At 42.6% G+C, this 20,463-nt stretch overlaps 1 pseudogene; it reads right to left on the reverse strand.

Annotated features, from left to right (window-relative positions):
• Nucleotides 1-8,653: 8,653 nt before the first annotated feature.
• Nucleotides 8,654-20,463, reverse strand: part of LOC134947856 (cytochrome P450 2A5-like) — a 60,569-nt pseudogene continuing 48,759 nt past the window's right edge.

Consider the following 20,463-nt stretch of genomic DNA (forward strand, 5'->3'; position numbering starts at 1 on the left):
AAACTGGCCGTTTTATGGGAGTGTGTGAAAAAACGCTACCGTTTCTGGGAAAAACGCGGGAGTGGCTGGAGAAACGGAGAAGTGTCTGGGCGAACGCTGGGTGTGTTTATGACGTCAAACCAGGAACGACAAGCACTGAACTGATCGCAGATGCCGAGTAAGTTTGAAGCTACTCAGAAACTGCTAAGAAGTGTCTATTCGCAATTTTGCTAATCTTTCGTTCGCAATTTTGATAAGCTAAGATTCACTCCCAGTAGGCGGCGGCTTTGCGTGTGCAAAGCTGCTAAAAGCAGCTTGCGAGCGAACAACTCGGAATGACCACCATTGGCTGTATGTTTGGGGCCATTGTCCTAATGCAGAATAAATTTAGAGTTAACCAGATGCCTCCCTGATGGTATTGCATGATGGATATGAACCTGAATGCATTAACCACTTTGTGACACTGAACCTATTTCTTCAGTATTTCAGATAAATATGGGCCCTCATTCCGAGTTGTTCGCTCGGTATTTTTCATCGCATCGCAGTGAAAATCCGCTTAGTACGCATGCGCAATGTTCGCACTGCGACTGCGCCAAGTAACTTTACTATGAAGAAAGTATTTTTACTCACGGCTTTTTCTTCGCTCCGGCGATCGTAATGTGATTGACAGGAAATGGGTGTTACTGGGCGGAAACACGGCGTTTCAGGGGCGTGTGGCTGAAAACGCTACCGTTTCCGGAAAAAACGCAGGAGTGGCCGGAGAAACGGTGGGAGTGCCTGGGCGAACGCTGGGTGTGTTTGTGACGTCAACCAGGAACGACAAGCACTGAAATGATCGCACAGGCAGAGTAAGTCTGGAGCTACTCTGAAACTGCTAAGTAGTTAGTAATCGCAATATTGCGAATACATCGGTCGCAATTTTAAGAAGCTAAGATTCACTCCCAGTAGGCGGCGGCTTAGCGTGTGTAACTCTGCTAAATTCGCCTTGCGACCGATCAACTCGGAATGAGGGCCATTGTTTTACTAATTGCACATGTGTTATTTATTGATCTAATAAACTATTCCTCTTCTCATTCTTTTTTGGAGTGGCTTTACATAATGTACATGGAGATTTGAATTGTTCTTACTTTCCCATCTGTGAAGATACTGTATTTAAAGACTGCTTCAGATAAGCACTTCTTAACTATTATTATTTTAATTGGTCTGCACATCCACACATTGGTGCTATTATTTGGAACATTGCACTTGGAGACACCTTTATCTATATCTTTACACAGATCAAAAGAGTTTAAAGAGACCCTCTCCAGACTGCATAAAAAATAGGATTTTAGTACCTACCGGTAAATCCTTTTCTCCTAGTCCGTAGAGGAGGCTGGGGACTCCAAAAGGACCATGGGGTATAGACGGATCCGCAGGAGTCTGGGCACACTGCAAAGACTTAAACTGGGTGTGAACTGGCTCCTCCCTCCATACCCAGACCCCAGTTAGAAAACTGTGCCCAGGAGAGATGGACATTTCGAGGAAAGAATTTATAATTTAAACACAGTGAGTGTTATACCAGCTCACTCCACGAACATACCGCAAGACATGGCCTTCAACAGAATACCAGCCCACGGTATGAAACCATACAGCCCTACGCTGAGAGAGTATACAACACAACCTGTGTGTCAACCCAACCAACAACAAGAAACCACATGCCATGGCATGAACAATGTCAGTGATAGCCTGACAGAAAAGAAAAACCACAAAGTGCAACCAACCACAATAATCTGCAGATACAGTACGCACTGGGACGGGCGCCCAGCATCCTCTACGGACTAGGAGAAAAGGATTTACCGGTAGGTACTAAAATCCTATTTTATCTTACGTCCTAGAGGATGCTGGGGACTCCAAAAGGACCATGGGGTCTATACCAAAGCTCCAGAACGGGCGGGAGAGTGCGGACGACTCTGCAGCACCAAATGAGCAAACATGAGGTCCCTATGAGCCAGGGTATCTAACTTGTAGAACATAGCAAAGGTGTTTGAAACCCCACCAAGTAGCTGCTCGGCAAAGTTAACCCGCCGAGACTTCTCGGCCTCTGCCCAAAAAGAGCCCATCTTCCTAGTAGGATGGGTCTCCCCCTTCTTCGGTAACGGTAATCTAGCCGTAGCACTAGCAGACCGAATCGTATCACAGATCCAGCGTGTAACAGACCGCAGAGACGTAGGCGCTTGGGAGCATACCGGACAAACAGAGCCACTGTTTCCCCAAACTGAGCCCAATTGACGACATAACTCTTCAAAGCCCTGACTACATCGAGAGACTTTGAATCAGTCACTGCTGAAATTTCACATACTCAGCCTCCCCCATTTATCACACTGTTTTTCCATAAAGAGGAACAGGGAAAAAAATCAACCTCACTGATGAACTTGATAAACACCGAAAGCCTTCTTTGGCAGAACTACTATCTGAGTTCTCCCTTCTATCCACATGGAATATCAAAAAAGGGGCTCTTGTGAGACCAAGCTGTTACTTCCTACAACCGCCTTGCGGTCGAACAGAATGCACCAACATGACCACTCTCTAAGAGAGAAAATTTAACACAAGAAACTCAACACCACGTCAAGAACCCACTGTGTCAATGGGGCACCAATGGAGGTTGGACGTGGAAAACTCCTTTCACGAAAGATTGAACTTCCAGAAAGGTGGCCAATACTTTTTTTTTTTTTAAAGAAAATTTGATAAGGCCAAACCTGCCCTGAAACAAAGCCTAACATTAGGACTGCATCGACGCCTGCTTGCAAGGAATGGAGAATAACTACTCAGCTGAAAGTCTTCCGTAGTAACCTTCGTAGATTCACACCAAAACACATAGTTACACCAAATGCGGTGGCAAGGCTTTGCCGTAACTTCTTTTCTAGGCTGAGGAAGCGTGGAACCGACCTCACTTGGAATACCCATTCGGACTAGGATATGTCATTCAAACGCCACGCCATCAAACGCAGCTGCTGTAAATCTTGATACACGCCCGGATCTTGCTGTAACAGTTCCTCCCGTAGAGGAATAAGCCAGTCATCTACTATGAATAAACTTGAAGAAATGGATACCAAGCCCTCCTTGGCTATACCGGAACAATGAGGATCGCCGGAACCTCTGTTCTTCTTACGGCTATCTCCTGCAGCAGAGTGAACGCGGAGGGGACACCTAGACTTACTGAAAATACCCAAGGTGTCACGAGGACGTCTACTGCTATAGCATGAGTGTCCATTGACCTGGAAACATATTCCGGAGGTCCCTCGTTGAGGCGAGACGCCAACATGCCCAATTGAGGCACACCTGAAAGACTTGCCACTTCTGTGAGATTTCTTGATGACGGCAGTATGTCTCCCTGATGGAAAGCGCGTCTGTAGAGGAAATCCATTTCTCCATCTGTCATGTCCGGAACGAAGACTGCTAATATAACGTATTCCAGTCTTTTCACCCAGCGGAAACTATTTCAGTTTCTGCCAGTGACGCTTCGCTCCTTATTCTCCGACAGAAGTAACACGGGCAGATCACGAAGCATATGTTTGTTGAAAATAGATCCTAAGTCAATAAACATATTTTATACAAGCTTCGCAGCTTGACCTGTTCCTCAGGAAATACTTCCCATGCAAGGACTGCTCCCCAGCCTCGAAGATTAACAATTATGGACACCAGGATCTAATCCTTGCTCCTGAACCGTCGTCCTCTAGGAGGGGATAACTGAGAAGACCCCAGGAGCGATATCCTGGCCATTAGAAGTATATTCCGGTGCATGTGCCGGTGTAAACCCGGACCACATTCCCAACAGGACCCATGAAAACCACTCTGGCATTTGACCTGTACGCCGAAAGGCCTCTTAGGCCGCATCCAATGTCTTCATCAATGGAAGAAATTGATGGATTGGCACTGCCAATCTGATCCGATTCCAGATCCTCAGACCTCTGTCCACAGGAAACCACCGAACCGCAACCGTTCAGTATCTACCCTGATACTACCTCCGACCTCTGCGCCATTGGGAACAACAGCCCTACCATGTGCCGAAGCACAGTCAGAGAGAAACAACGATTTCCATACCTCGCCTCAATCAGGCGAACATCTCAGTACAGAATAACAATGGTTCCTTTTTTCTTTTTTTTTTATAACCGGGACAGGAGGATGAGGCCCTGAACCTGACGCCCTCTGTTATGGCATCACGTACTACCACCCCTTCCAGAGGGAAATAGCAATATCCATCAGAAAATTAGAGAGGGGAAACAACTGTAACTCCAGAATGTTCCCCACTGGATTCCATAAGTAACTCACCGGTCCTAGTCCATTCCTGGACTAACTGAAAATAGTAAATGAGTCCTCACCGGAGTGGGGTCCCGTCATATAGACACTGCGACATGTGGTGAATGTGGTAGAAACAGACACGACATCCTCTCCTCCGAACCTAACAAGGCTGCAGAACTCTTACCTTTTCACCTTCCCCAAGCTGTATGGAAAAGGAAAAAAGAATCATATTGAACCGATTAAAATGACTGGATCCCATAAAGGAATGTGTCAACAACCGTTGTGGGGAAATCTAACTCCCAAACCTAGACTTACCAGCAGGATCCACCGAGATTGACTGAACTGAAGCATCCCCCCAAACAGCGGTACACCGTCCCAGGGAAAAAACTCCAGTAACTCTCGGAGTCAGCTTCAGTAATCCCGCGGCCACACATCCTGCATTCGTACGACAGCCTGCCGCAATGTTATAGAGAAGAAACTCCCCTCTCTTTTTAGGGTAAATCAATCTGAAGCCTTACCAAATACAAACACTCCCTCTTGTGTATGTAACGGAAATAAGCCCACAGTATAGAAATAAAATCTCACTTAGGTTTCCTGTATACAATCTTTTGAGACAGGGCCCCGTGTCGACCAGGAGTTAACTTTCACAGTATTCTATCCATGGCAGGAAAAGAATAAACCTTCAGACTCCTTCTGAGGATCTAAGACCAACTCGTCACGGCCGACCTAGAGCTTTATCAACAGAGCGACCAGCACATGAGAGAGAATACTTTTACTTCAGTCGACATTATAAATCATAATGTAATACACAAATACACACGTCTCCCATATATATATATATATATGTGAATTGTCCCGAACCGTAGGGTCCCTAGTGACAGTATTGTGTACTGAATGTGTACGACCATGTGCTGACATGCCCCCGTTGTGGATCAGACAGGAAACCATATGGTCGACAGAAACCCTAGTATTTGTCGACAAACCGGGAGTAGTATCCCACACCAACTACCATATCAGTGCTTGAGCTACATGCCCAAGGAACCGTACCATACATATACATACAAATATATATATATATTTATTCTGACCTAAGGCAGTTACAGCATGTTAAGTTACTCTCAGTAAAAAAACAGTAGGTGCCGACAGGGTCACCCGCATACAACTGTGTCACCCAAATAGTGTTCCCTTTAGACCAGTAACCAACTACCGACCTGCTGGACTGCATAAACTGCATCAAGGACCAATAGGGGTCAGTGATGCCGACAGCGATCCCCTTTAGCGACAGATTACTGAATCTTGTCGACATATGTCGACTAAAAAGCTATAATGGGCATTCTGACCAAGGAACACAGGGTACATGCTATAGTCCCATTTAACCACCAAGTGTTATAATCTAAACACCGTGCCCTCCTCCACAATTGAAAAATGGTGGAGACATGGACGAAAATGGCGCTGAAAAAATTGTGAGGGTGAAGCCCCGCCCCTTCTCGGCGCTTTAGCCCGCTAAAAGTATAACTTCTCTTTTCCAGCGGGGGACCCTGTACAGTGTACATATGATGCGCTATGCTGCGGGGGTATGGGACACGGTGCCGAAGCACCGAGACAGCCTCTAATGCCAGCCTCATGAGAAGATCAGTAACTTGCTGCCCAGAGCGCTCCCCCCCAGCGCTTACCTCAGTTAATGAAGTCTTCTGCCGTCACTGAAGTCTTCTTTTCTTCTCATACTCACCCGGCTTCTTTCTTCTGGCTTCTGTGAGGGGGGTGACGGCGCGGCTCCGGGAACAAGCAGCTAGGCGCACCAAGTGATCGAACCCTCTGGAGCTAATGATGTCCAGTAGCCTAAGAAGCAGGGCCCTTAAACTAAGAAGAAGTAGGTCTGCTTCTCTCCCCTCAATCCCACGATGCAGGGAGCCTGTAGCCAGCAGGTCTCCCTGAAAATAAAAAACCTAACATAAAGTCTTTTAGAGAAACTCAGTAGAGCTCCCCTAGTGTGTGTCCATTCACTCCTGGGCACAAAGTCTAACTGGGGTCTGAGGGAGGGGTATGTAGGGAGGAGCCAGTTCACACCCAGTTTAAGTCTTTGTAGTGTGCCCAGACTCCTGCGGATCCATCTATACCCCATGGTCCTTTGGAGTCCCCAGCATCCTCTAGGACATAAGAGAAATATACCTTAAATCCATCATCAGTGAAGACATTGTAAATATCAAGCACAGTAATCTCCCCTCAACTTTTATCTTAATCATGAGCATTTAGTAGTGGCCTTACTTTCCTGGTTTGGGATGCTATTTACACAGCACATGGGTGTAGTAGCACCATAGAGTAAATCAAGCTATGGGGACACCTAGAGGCCACAAACAGCATTGTAATCAAATATTGTAAACCAACCAATCTGAAATTTGTTCCTCACAGCAGAGGTCAGTGGTAAATACAGAATCCTTGCATTTACTATGATAAGGCTATCTAACAATACCAGAGGGTGTATATAATGCAATGTTAGATGGTAAATGTTATGAAATGGTTCCTATGCAACCTATAAGACATATCCATTCAATAGAAATATAGGCTCTACAGCCAAAGTTTACAAGTACCAATAAACATATGGTACGTAAGTTCCCAAGGTAAGTAAGGACTTGCCAATTTATTATCCAATTCTGCAAAAATGCCTTGCTACAGGTTTATCTGAAACTCAAGCTGTTAGTGCTGCTCTGATGGACGATCTGTGGTTTGCAGTGCATTCTTTGAATACACAGACAATTTTACCAACATAACTTAGTACAGTACAAAAGGTACACCACAAATTCTGTTGAGCACTTTTATATATATTTTATCATAATTGATATACCCTGATGGGTAAGATTAAAGAATGATCCAATTATTAAAGCACAGCAAGTGCTTGAAGGAGAAAGGGGAGATGGAGGCAGTTCTGGAGATAAATAAGGATCAACTGGACAAATAAGAGGTGCACCTAGTGTTATGTCCCAGAGGCCAATGAAAAGCCACTGTGACGTCAAGGAAAATAAGTATAGAGAGCCTTGCATTTGCCAGAAAAGAGGTTGGAGGTGATATATGTTATATTACTTTAATTGGAATAAAGAGATGCAAATCCACATTGAAATTGGCCTAGGAGGGAAAGAAAAGGGTTATAAATAATCTGCTCAAGAAGTAATAAGGTATGAGCGATGAGAGAGATGGGGCATTAAGTAGAGAGAGAGAAAGGTCAAAGGAGAGTTTTTCTTTGAAGAGGGAAAATACCAGAAAGAGAAAAATATATATTTACAGCAGGTGGGTGACATGTGAGCAGACAGCTGGAAGGAGGGACTAGAAGAAAGGAGAGGGAATGGAGACAGGTGATGGGAGCACATGAAAAAAAGACCCAGACACCAAACCTATGAAACAAGAGTGAAGAGACTTAAAGTTGGACTGTTTAGCAAGTTAAAGAACAGAGCTGTAAGAAAAAAAAATATTTTAATGAGAGTAGTCAGGAAGAGAGTGCAATTTCTTCCCAAGGCACTAGACAGAGTTTTCTGGAAAAAATAGGTCAGAGGAGATGCCAGGCTTGTGGAGTAGATCACTGTAGCCTAATAAAGACAGCCAGGGAAGCAGAGAGTAGGGCAGAGGTAAAAGCGTGGTCATACAGTATATAGAGACTGACTGTTCAAGGCACGATAGGGTGGATATGGGGAAGATAGTAGAATCCAAGAGTTACAAGAAGCTGGAATGGGATGCATCAGGATAAGGGTGGAAATTGAAAGGCCACTGCAAGATAGGGCATCTGATGAGTTGAGGTATGTGGAAGTCATGAGTGAAGGTCAGCTTTTGCAGACTGAGGGCAGATGAAAGAGGGAGTGTGGGATGAAGGGAGATTTGTATGCTGGTATGGGTTACTGGTATGCTGGGGAAGGTTGGATTTGATGCTCAAATGGTTGCTTTGAGATCACTGATGGTGAAATCATACTGTAGCTAAAATATTATTTACTTAAAAATGTTGCTTCATTATTACCCTACATAAAGAAAATGAAATAAAAAGAAATTATTTTGAACATGCTGTCAAAACAAAACCCATATTTATCCCGGAAAATAATATAGAATAAATAGTACTCTAAATAATAAGTGCAAAAAGTAATAAAAAGGTCACTAACAGTGCAACAAATGCATTCTACTTATGTAAAATCTTATCACCAAGAACTGTGCAAATCTACAATATGCTTACAAAAGAAACAAATAGTTTCATCATCTGCACTTTCTTTTTTTAGTGTGTTTCTGATATTCCAGTGTCTGACAGGAACTATACAAAAATAAAATAACCACAGCTGGAATTTTTCTACTGCTATATTAGTTTTAGTAATAAACATTTAGTTAGATTTTTATGAACTTTTTGAATAGCTATATGGTGCTGTTAGCGTGGAGCCAAACTTATTTCATAAGAGCGAGGGATAGCACCGTTGGAGTTGGGCAGAGGGGATATGTCAATATCTGTAGGGTCCTCATCAGATTTCAAGTTGAAATTCTGCAGAATAAAGGTGAGAAAAATAAAGATCTCCATTTTCGCCATCCCTTCTCCAAGGCAGATCCTCCTCCCTGTAGAGAAGGAAAGACAAGAGCATCACAGGTTTGGTAACTCGCATTTAAAGTTATGTTTAAGTTTTATGGAGAAGTTTATTTCTAGCTGTTTTGCAATTTAATTTTTATTTTAATCTGAACCCACATCCTTCATGTTAAATGTACCTGTGGAAAATGGCATGAAAGCTTCATTTTTCTGGAACTTTCCATTCTCATCCAGAAAGTGACTTGGATCAAATTTCTCTGGGTTTTGAAAATGTTTTGGATCCTTCAAGACAGAGGTCAGAAGAGGAAACACGGTGGTGTCCTTCAAGAGAATAATCAAAAAGATACAGTACAATAAAACAAAAAGGAAAATGTTAAATGTATAATTCCCATGCTTATCTTGCAAATGCTGTGGAATGATCTAATATAGAATTGTACTGGATCCAATAGTTTTAGAAATACATGTAGAAGTAACTGTACATCTGACATAACAAAGTGACCTCATTCAGATGGTGCCAGCAGAAACAATTGTTTATTTCTAAAACAGGGAATGCCCCTCTCTATTTGGCACATGCCTCCATACCACAAGCAATGCTGGTATGAAGTTACAGTAGCTATATGCCAAAGTACTGTAATTAAAAACTCCCATGGATTTAAAATGTAAGCTAATAAACTCTCAAAATAATACATAGGAGGAGGGAGGATTGAGGCACACCTCATAATCAAAAGTATACAATGCATAACACTTTTCCATCATTTTGATTAATTAGGGATTGCAGAATAAACCGCTTTGATCTTATGTTGAAATGACAATTATGTCCAACGGTATTTCTTTTTCCCATTTCCTACCAGTTGATGTGTCTAAGTCAATCAATTGCAAAGACACATCTGAGAAGGGTGAATTCAATTCCATCTTAGCAGCATTGTCCTGGAGGCCCTAGCCATCCATTCACGGGAATAAATGGAAATAGAGTCATATATTACCCCATCCTGCTGTCCCATGCTATCTCTCTATCTCTCCATTTGCTTACATACAGTGAATAGCTGTCAGCACTTTGGTGGATAGCTGCAGCCATCCATCAATCATCATGCTGAGAGCCATTCACTGCCTGGCTGCAGGCTTGGAGTGAGGAAGAGAATGCTGCCTGGCTGGGCAGCACAGTCTACCTGCCTCCCAAGAAGCTTTGAAGGTACCAGCCCAAGGAGAATGGATGCCCCCCTGCCCAGCATGCTACTGCTCGAAGGTCCCTAAAATCAAGGGGCGTAGTCATCTGTTCAGTGTACCTACAGTATATGTTAAGATGGCCCTGAAGCTAAGAGTAAGTCACAGAATTAATATTTATGTTATTGGTTGAAGTTACATATTGCCACTATGCATCAATGCTTATGTTGCTGACCTACAGATGTGTCCTTTTAAGTCTTTGCTGTGTTTAGCAGCATTTCTTAGCGCAGTGCTTAGCGGCATGTTGTGCTCGCCTGCAGTCCCCCATCCCCCATTCACTGTGAATGCATTGCAGATGCGTGTGTATGTGTGTTCCCGCTATACCACGAGTCACATGCTGTGATGCGTATGACTTAACAGGACACATTTGTAAAATAATTGTTATAGTTCTAACTTCATTCATTCAGTTGAAAATTGTTTCAAATTACTGTGACGGATAATCATTAGGAAATGGAAGGTGTGAAAGTGCCTGATTCTCAGTCGCACATAAAGCAGTCACAATTCTGGATTATTTATGTCCCATGTAAACGTCTGCTAGTATTCTGAGTTGAATAGGTTGCATCTTTGTGTACCCCCTCCCAAGAATGCTTCTGTATGTGAACACCTGATTTTTACCCAATATAGCCCATTTAGCCTTCAATGACAAATTACTAAGATACATATAACACAGACAGCACATACTGTACACAGTTTGCTAAAAATTGCTAGTGGTGGAAAGCAGAAGTTCAAACTCTCTAAGGACTGCAGCAACAAAAGCTTTGGTATTCCTTAGCAAATGATGTTTAATTTCCATAAAAGTCTAGCCAACTACACAGCTCTCTGGGGGATGGGCAGGAAGCTCAGATGGCCCTGGTTGGATAGAAGTCTCAGATGGACCTGGCTGACCAGAAGTCTTGAATTATCCTGGCTGCCCAGAAGCCTCAGGTTGTCCCTGGCAGGTCAGGAGTCTAAGATGGCCCTAGCTGACTAGGAATATCAGATTGGCTCCTTCTGGGTAGGAGTCTCGGATGGCCCTGTCTACTCAGGAGTCTCAGATTGGCCCCAGCTGTGCAGGCAAAGGAACCAGTGGACTGGCAGCAGACTCAACTGGAATAACTAGACCGGTGGCAAATGAGACTGAAACCACCAGACTGGTGGCAGACATTGACATGGCAGATATTGGCATGATAGTGGTCACTGGAGACTCAGAAACAAGTCTTGGGACCTTGGCACTCTCAGCAAGAACAGAAACCTTAAGAACTTGATGGGACTTACAGTATATCTTGGGCTAGCCACATCTCATACCAAGAGTCATCTCTAAAAATACACTTCATATGTGCCTTAAAAACAAAACATCAAAGCCATTTATTTAAGCACAAATGTCCTACCAGCAATCATTCATTCAAGCTGGTCCTAAAAAGATCTATCTTCTGGCACATTCCAAGGGCCAAGATTCAAGTATAATTTCAAAGTGGGTGGCCATTCTATACAGATCCAGCAATTCGAGAACAACAAGATCACAAATTTCCACACATAAGTATGTTGTAGTTGTCATCTGATGACTGAATTTATGGGCATGCCTGAAGATAATCAAATTCATTTTCATTTTATTTAATTGGATTATTCTGTGTTATCAACAGAGAAATATGAGGCCAATTTACAGTACCTGTGGTATAACTGCCCATATGACCAGTATTCAACATACTTAAACTATATAGGCAGAACCAGGGCAGTCGAGAGCCGGGATGGGCCCAGGTACTTTTTAAAGGGGCGTGGCCTAATCACAGAAGATGTGGTCATGTATCCTTTGAAAAAAATACTGAAAAAAATAGTATTTTAAGCACCTCTATGGCCACAGTGCAGCCCAGTACACAGCAGCATGTGCTGTGAAGAGGAAACAAGCTGCAGCTACTGCTGTTAGGTAAGGGGGAGGGGGTCTGAACCCCTACTGGACCCTCACTGGGCCCCTCGATCTGGGCCTGGGTCATTTGTACCCTCTCCCCCTTCTCTCTGCACCACTGGGCAGAACCAAGTGATCTTGTAATCATCTTGCAGTAACTTCTTAACTGACATATTCTCCAACACATTTAAGCCTTCTTCAAGCATTTCGATTTTTAGAAACCAAATAATCAAGTGCTATTTAGGTTATTAATGATAAGCATACCCTGTATTTAATATATCTGTAAATTATAATTGGTTTGGCGTGCTACCTATGGCAATTGATAACATTATTTACAAAGGATAAAGAAGAAGTCTTATTGTACAGAGCATCATTACCTAAGACTTACAGTAGGTCACATTATTCTTATCGATACCAGGATCCGGAGGTATGTGTTTTCAGATAAGGTCATTTTCTACATATTGGACATTAAAATAATTAACTACCAAAACATCAAAGCTTTTGTAGTAATGTTAACAAAAAAAACACAAATCGGTCTGGCAACAGTATATTTAATCCCCTATTAATATGATAAGTGGTCTCAACTCAAACAGTAATTATACTGTATGCAGTAGCGGATCTTGCCACGGGCAAGCAGGAATTTTGCCCGGGGCGCCGCCTTCCGGAGGGCGCCGGTGCCCTCCGGAGGGCGCCGCATCATGGCAAGATCCGCTGCTGATGTGCCGTGCGCCCCCCGCTGCCCGCTGCCTGCTGCCGCTTTCCCCCGCCATGAAGGGAACTAGACGCTCAAAACCTCGAGCCAGCCCTGACTGTATGGTAATGGTAGAATAATATTGTATATACTGTAATTGTACAGTATGATGAGGTTCTACTTTTTCCTCTTTCTCTTAGCAAAAAACATATACACACAAGAAAAGAAGAATTTAAATACTAGTGGTGTACAAAATGTTTCCGGATGCACAAAATGTATTACATCTACAACATTATATTTTTTTCGAAGTATTCGCCAGAGGAGTCTATGCAAAGTTGCATGTGCTCAAACCATTTGGTGAAGCTGCTGGACCTGTCCGAAGCAGGTATGTCTTCTATATGCTGGATGAAGGTCTCCACTGAAGCTTCCAGTGACTAAAAACAAATCCCATGCATCTTATGCTTGATTTTTGGGAACACAAAAAAGTCACAGGGGGCCAGGTCTGAACAGTATGGTGGATGATCAAGCTCCTGGATGCATTCATGTGCCTGAAAATCCACCACTTTCCTGTACTTGTGGACAGGTGCATTGTCGTGATGGAGAGAGGCATTACGAGTGCGAGTTCTTGGAATGCTCCCGGAAATGGCTATTAGCAATTGTGGCAGGCAGTGGTTAGTATACCCATCCCAGTGAAAATGCTCTGCTGCATAAGTGGTATGGTAGCTACATGTCCAGTCTTGACCACAAAAACAGCCACCATCTGATACTGCCATGCTGAGCTCATGTCAGAACTTCTGTGGCGGTGCACTTCAAACTGGGGTCCACTGGGCCAACTGTTGTTTGGTCTCAGGACTAAAACTGTAGATCCAGGATTTCCCACCACTGATGATCTCTCACCAGAGTTTGAGTGACCGCTAAAAAAACCTGGCCAGCTTGTTGTGGCACAAAGTCATCTGAGCCTCCTTCTGCTCGAGTCAGCTACTGGGGCACCCAGTATGCAGAAACCTTGCTCAGGCCAAGCTTTCATGGAGTATCAGGCAGATGAATCCAGATGAGATGTCTTTCTCCTTCTCTAATGGGCTATGCTCACCCTGGTGTCCACCTCAACTATGGCCCACACAGCAGCAATGTTGTTCTCTTTGATGGCGAACACAGGTCGGTCACAGCGCTCCTCATCTTCCAGGAACTGTCTTCCACACCGAAATTCTGCTAACCACTCAAACATAGGGGTTCAGGATGGTGTTTCCTCCCCAAAAACAGCTCGCAGTTGGTCAAAACTCTCCTGCTGTCACAGACTACCCTTGTAGTTGTAGAAGATCATGTTTGTTCAGTGGCCCCTGTTGAGCTCCATAATGAGTTTGTGAAGGAAGTGAACATGCTGACTTCTTCTGTGAGCAGTGCTTTTTATATATGGTTCTGTGGCTTGACATTTCACAAGATATTTAGTCAGAAATTACAGTTCACAACCAGACAGTCAGATTGTGGCTACTCTATCTATGCATGGCACATCTAGAAACTTATTGCACACCTTTCGTAAAGGTGCAGTACATACCTGATAATGTTATCTAATTAATTTATTAATGGTTGGGTGACTCTGCTAGCAGTAAGAAGATATTATTACCAGAAACTTATGAGGATAAATATATATTCTATACGACCTTATGATGATTATATAATTGGCTGGTTGTTAATTTAGATATATACTGCACCTATAAAAAGTGTATTTTACTGGCTTGTATACTTCCTCTGCTAATACAATCGTAGGCAACCCAATAACAGTATTCACAAGTCCTTGCTGTAATCTTATCTTTCTGCAGACCAATATGTAACATATAAAAAAATTAGAAGATATTATTTAAAAATAGTGGTATTCAACTGGTAATCAACAGTTTTTAATAAAATATTTTAATATACACATTTTTCTATACTTTGCATATTCTTTATTTCAAAATATTTTACCATACAACAAGATTTCTAATGCTATATTTTAAAGTTACTAATAAAAGTTATTGATTTTAAATATTAGAAATATTATCAGGTCTGTAGTGCACCTTTGTTAAAACTCTTCTGTATATTGGTTGTAATGTTTTTGAATTACATCTCTAATCTATTTTGAAGAAAGTATATATATATTTATCAAATATTATTTAAGATTTATATGGTGACCATTGTTATATTCACATTTTGTTACTAAAAGGTCTATTGATAAGAAATATAAAAAATAATATTAATTATTCAAATTAGTCAAATGTGATAAAAGGAATAGTAGTAGCAATCTATTGCTTATTCCCTCATGGTGAAGTATGTATTGTGTTATACCCAGATAAAGAAGTATAAGATTCTGACTGTGGGGAGTATTCAATTACGGTCCGAAGTTCCGTCAGGGGGCGGAAAGACGGCACTTTCCGCCGATAATCGTAACTTTCCGACACTTCAATATTCAATTGAAACGCTGTTCTTCCGCAAAGTTGGAAAAACACATGGATGAGCGGAATCTCTGCTCATCCATGTATTTTTGACCCCGCTGTTGTCAAAAACGGGCCGTTAATCGACCATTCATTTTCGCCCATAAGAGATGGTGGAAATGAATGGTCGGAATGGGAGGGGAAACAGGCAGAAACGGCCCGCTACTGATTACGGAAGTGTCGGATCTGACTGTGATTGAATATGCCCTTGTGTGTTTTATGTTACACCTGGATAAAACAGTACAGAATGTCAGCATTAATGAATAGATAAAATGTCACCTTCAGATGACTTATATAGAGAAGAGAGGGTTATAATAACAATCTTTAGCCTTGTAAATGACTGCCCCTTTAAAAAATGTCAGAGTTCGGGCAGCATCCCACACGGCCACTGACCTCAGACTCCATTACATTTCAGCTCATATTTTAACAAGTGTGCCTATGTCATATATTGAAATTATTACATATTTATTTTGTTACCTCTTTCATTACTTAATAATTTCAATTAATTATGTTACAGAATTTCAGAAAATTAGTGACAATAAATTAATTAGTAACTGTGTATTTGTGATATAAAACAAAATGACAAACTCCCTACATATCAAGAATTTATCAAGTGAACAAATTATGTAAAGTAATGTGGATGGTGATGAGGGTGTGTCAAATCATAAAACTAATTAAAAAAAGAAATTAAAAATAATCACGATGAGAAACGTAAATGTGTAAAAGTGTATAATGAAAATTAACATACTGTATGTGTAATAATAGAAAGTTCGTATTTGTGAAAGTATTTAGCATATGTGCACAAGGAAGTGATATATTGTACATAATCTAAGATTTATGAACATATACACTGTCTATAATATAATATTACAGTTTGTCTCTAATAATGTATACCTATATTGTATACCAGTCTCTAATAAAGTATACCTATGATTTTAAGAAGAGTTGTTGATTGATACCTTCATTCAGGTAAGCATTAAATATTATTGTTGAATCTGCAAAGATTAAAAGTATATTTAAAAAAAATTAAATCCAGAAATCATATAATTTGTATCTTATCCAGTTTACACAGTATTATAGCGAATATGATCAGGAGATTGTAATACATCTTTTCAAGAATAATTTTAAAAGTTATTTGTGTATCCTAAAATAATGTATTATCGCATGAAATTGAAGTGTATTGAAAATATATTACACACTATATCATCCAAATTAAATCATATACTGTACGTCAAAATTGAAAATAAGATATTAAAGTGTGATATTCTAGTACAGTGTGTTGATAAAAGGCTGAATAGCTATTTCTCTCATTGAGTCCTTTAGGATGAATACTATCTATAAAGAATATAATTTTCATTTTAAAACTCCAAGTTTTGTCTAGATCATCTTCTTTAACTCCTAGATCACCTTCTGTAATTCCTAGATCACCTTCTCCAATTCTAACGGGCCCTACACACTGGCCGATACGGCTGACAGCCGATCCGGCGGCGGGGTAGTTTAGTTTTTTCACTCCCTTACGTCACCCAGCCCTATAGCAGGGACGTGCAGTCAGGGGAGGCAGGGGAGGCAGAGCCTTCCCTGTCATATTCTGATCTGATGATTAAAATAATACAAAAGAGATGTATATAACACAGATTCTGTGTTATAACTTCTTTGTATTATTCTACTGTTTTTTTTTTGTAGTAAAAAATGTATCCAAACCTGGATGGGAGGCAGCAAGAGCACTGCCTCCCACTGACAATTAAAAACTGTACAAAGCGGGGGGCGGAGCCACAGTTGCAGGCAGGAAAAGCCCATTGGAAAAAGCAATGTAATGAGGCACCTCTAACTCTGCCTCAATGACAGGCAGATACAGGGACGGATCCAGAGGGGGCGTGACACTGCTGTCTGACCCTACCTAACTGGTTGCCATAACTGTCAGTCTGTCCGTCAGCCCTCCAGCTCCACCTCCAGCATTCTACCTGCAGGGCTAGGCTTGAAACGGATTGGTTCTCTGCACATATGTGACGTGTGCAGTGCTGAGGAGCCCACCCAGCAGCTAACGTGCTGGGCTCAGTGATGGCCCAGCTGTCAGTCCGGGACCTGGAGGAGTCAGCGCCGCCGAGGAAAGATGCACCACCACAGTGACTCAGACAACTAGCAAAGTCCCAGCCAGGTCAGCCACTGTGGTCACGAGGACGCCGGGTCCAGGCGACCCAGCAAGGAGGATGTTAAATGAAGCGGAAGATGGCTCCATTGCCCTGGCCCCTACTTTCGTCAGTCTGGGATAGGATCAGTGGGTGAGTAGTGGTGCTGCTGGGCGTGGGGAGAAGGGGCAAGGCCAGAAATTGAAGGTTAGAAGGCTGCTGCTGAGGAGGGAAGTCTGGAGTGGGTGAGGTTGGCTGCTGGCTGCTGCTGAGGCCTGGGGAGGGAGTGAACGAGGAGCAGAGTAGCTGTGCTGGGTGTACAGTAGCGCACGCAGGGGGAAGGGGGTTTCTGAGTACTCAGAAACCCCCCCTGATCTGGCAAATTCTTGTTTTTAGAGACGGAGACAGCTTGGTCTCTGTCTTAATACAAACCGCGTTCGCGATCGCGACCGCGATCACAGCTTCTGCTGCTGCAGGGAGCTCTAGTCGTCAGAGCTCTCTGCACAGAATATACGCGGGAGCTTTTGTGTATGATCACATTATATCTACAGTGACCAGGTGGCCACCAGTCTCCTCCTCTCAGCCTGGGGTATGTGTGTGTGTTTATTTGTACAGTATGGTATGTGTGTCTGTTATGTATGTGTGTGTCACACTGTATATAGATTTTTTTACACACACCCACCCACACTCTTTATTGCACTCTTTATTTTAAAGGCGTCATGTGTGTGCTACAGTATATATATATATATATATATATATATATATATATATATTAGAGATGAGCGGGTTCGGTTTCTCTGAATCCGAACCCGCCAGAACTTCATGTTTTTTTTCACGGGTCCGAGCGACTCGGATCTTCCCGCCTTGCTCGGTTAACCCTAGCGCGCCCGAACGTCATCATGACGCTGTCGGATTCTCGCGAGGCTCGGATTCTATCGCGAGACTCGGATTCTATATAAGGAGCCGCGCGTCGCCGCCATTTTCACACGTGCATTGAGATTGATAGGGAGAGGACGTGGCTGGCGTCCTCTCCGTTTAGAATAGATTAGAGAGACACTTGATTTACTAATTTTGGGGAGCATTAGGAGTACTCAGTACAGTGCAGAGTTTTGCTGATAGTGACCAGTGACCACCAGTTTTATTTATAATCCGTTCTCTGCCTGAAAAAAGCGATACACAGCACACAGTGACTCAGTCACATACCATATCTGTGTGCACTGCTCAGGCTCAGGCCAGTGTGCTGCATCATCTATTATCTATATATAAATAATATTATATATATCTGTCTGACTGCTCAGCTCACACAGCTTATAATTGTGGGGGAGACTGGGGAGCACTACTGCAGTGCCAGTTATAGGTTATAGCAGGAGCCAGGAGTACATAATATATTATATAGTGAGTGACCACCAGACACACAGTGCAGTTTATTTAATATATCCGTTCTCTGCCTGAAAAAAGCGATACACACAGTGACTCAGTCAGTCACATACCATATCTGTGTGCACTGCTCAGGCTCAGGCCAGTGTGCTGCATCATCTATATATATTATATATCTGTCTGACTGCTCAGCTCACACAGCTTATAATTGTGGGGGAGACTGGGGAGCACTACTGCAGTGCCAGTTATAGGTTATAGCAGGAGCCAGGAGTACATAATATTATATTAAAATTAAACAGTGCACACTTTTGCTGCAGGAGTGCCACTGCCAGTGTGACTAGTGACCAGTGACCTGACCACCAGTATATATAATATTAGTAGTATACTATCTCTTTATCAACCAGTCTATATTAGCAGCAGACACAGTACAGTGCGGTAGTTCACGGCTGTGGCTACCTCTGTGTCGGCACTCGGCAGCCCGTCCATAATTGTATATAGCACCTAACCGTGGTTTTTTTTTCTTTCTTTATACATACATACTAGTTACGAGTATACTATCTCTTTATCAACCAGTCTATATATTAGCAGCAGACACAGTACAGTGCGGTAGTTCACGGCTGTGGCTACCTCTGTGTCGGCACTCGGCAGCCCGTCCATAATTGTATATACCACCTAACCGTGGTTTTTTTTTCTTTCTTTATACATACATACTAGTTACGAGTATACTATCTCTTTATCAACCAGTCTATATATTAGCAGCAGACACAGTACAGTGCGGTAGTTCACGGCTGTGGCTACCTCTGTGTCGGCACTCGGCAGCCCGTCCATAATTGTATATACCACCTAACCGTGGTTTTTTTTTCTTTCTTTATACATACATACTAGTTACGAGTATACTATCTCTTTATCAACCAGTCTATATATTAGCAGCAGACACAGTACAGTGCGGTAGTTCACGGCTGTGGCTACCTCTGTGTCGGCACTCGGCAGCCCGTCCATAATTGTATATACCACCTAACCGTGGTTTTTTTTTCTTTCTTTATACATACATACTAGTTACGAGTATACTATCTCTTTATCAACCAGTCTATATATTAGCAGCAGACACAGTACAGTGCGGTAGTTCACGGCTGTGGCTACCTCTGTGTCGGCACTCGGCAGCCCGTCCATAATTGTATATACCACCTAACCGTGGTTTTTTTTTCTTTCTTTATACATACATACTAGTTACGAGTATACTATCTCTTTATCAACCAGTCTATATTAGCAGCAGACACAGTACAGTGCGGTAGTTCACGGCTGTGGCTACCTCTGTGTCGGCACTCGGCAGCCCGTCCATAATTGTATATACCACCTAACCGTGGTTTTTTTTTCTTTCTTTATACATACATACTAGTTACGAGTATACTATCTCTTTATCAACCAGTCTATATATTAGCAGCAGACACAGTACAGTGCGGTAGTTCACGGCTGTGGCTACCTCTGTGTCGGCACTCGGCAGCCCGTCCATAATTGTATATACCACCTAACCGTGGTTTTTTTTTCTTTCTTTATACATACATACTAGTTACGAGTATACTATCTCTTTATCAACCAGTCTATATATTAGCAGCAGACACAGTACAGTGCGGTAGTTCACGGCTGTGGCTACCTCTGTGTCGGCACTCGGCAGCCCGTCCATAATTGTATACTAGTATCCAATCCATCCATCTCCATTGTTTACCTGAGGTGCCTTTTAGTTGTGCCTATTAAAATATGGAGAACAAAAATGTTGAGGTTCCAAAATTAGGGAAAGATCAAGATCCACTTCCACCTCGTGCTGAAGCTGCTGCCACTAGTCATGGCCGAGACGATGAAATGCCAGCAACGTCGTCTGCCAAGGCCGATGCCCAATGTCATAG

This window comes from Pseudophryne corroboree, chromosome 8, assembly GCF_028390025.1.
Source record: "Pseudophryne corroboree isolate aPseCor3 chromosome 8, aPseCor3.hap2, whole genome shotgun sequence".
In the NCBI taxonomy this organism is placed as follows: domain Eukaryota; kingdom Metazoa; phylum Chordata; class Amphibia; order Anura; family Myobatrachidae; genus Pseudophryne; species Pseudophryne corroboree.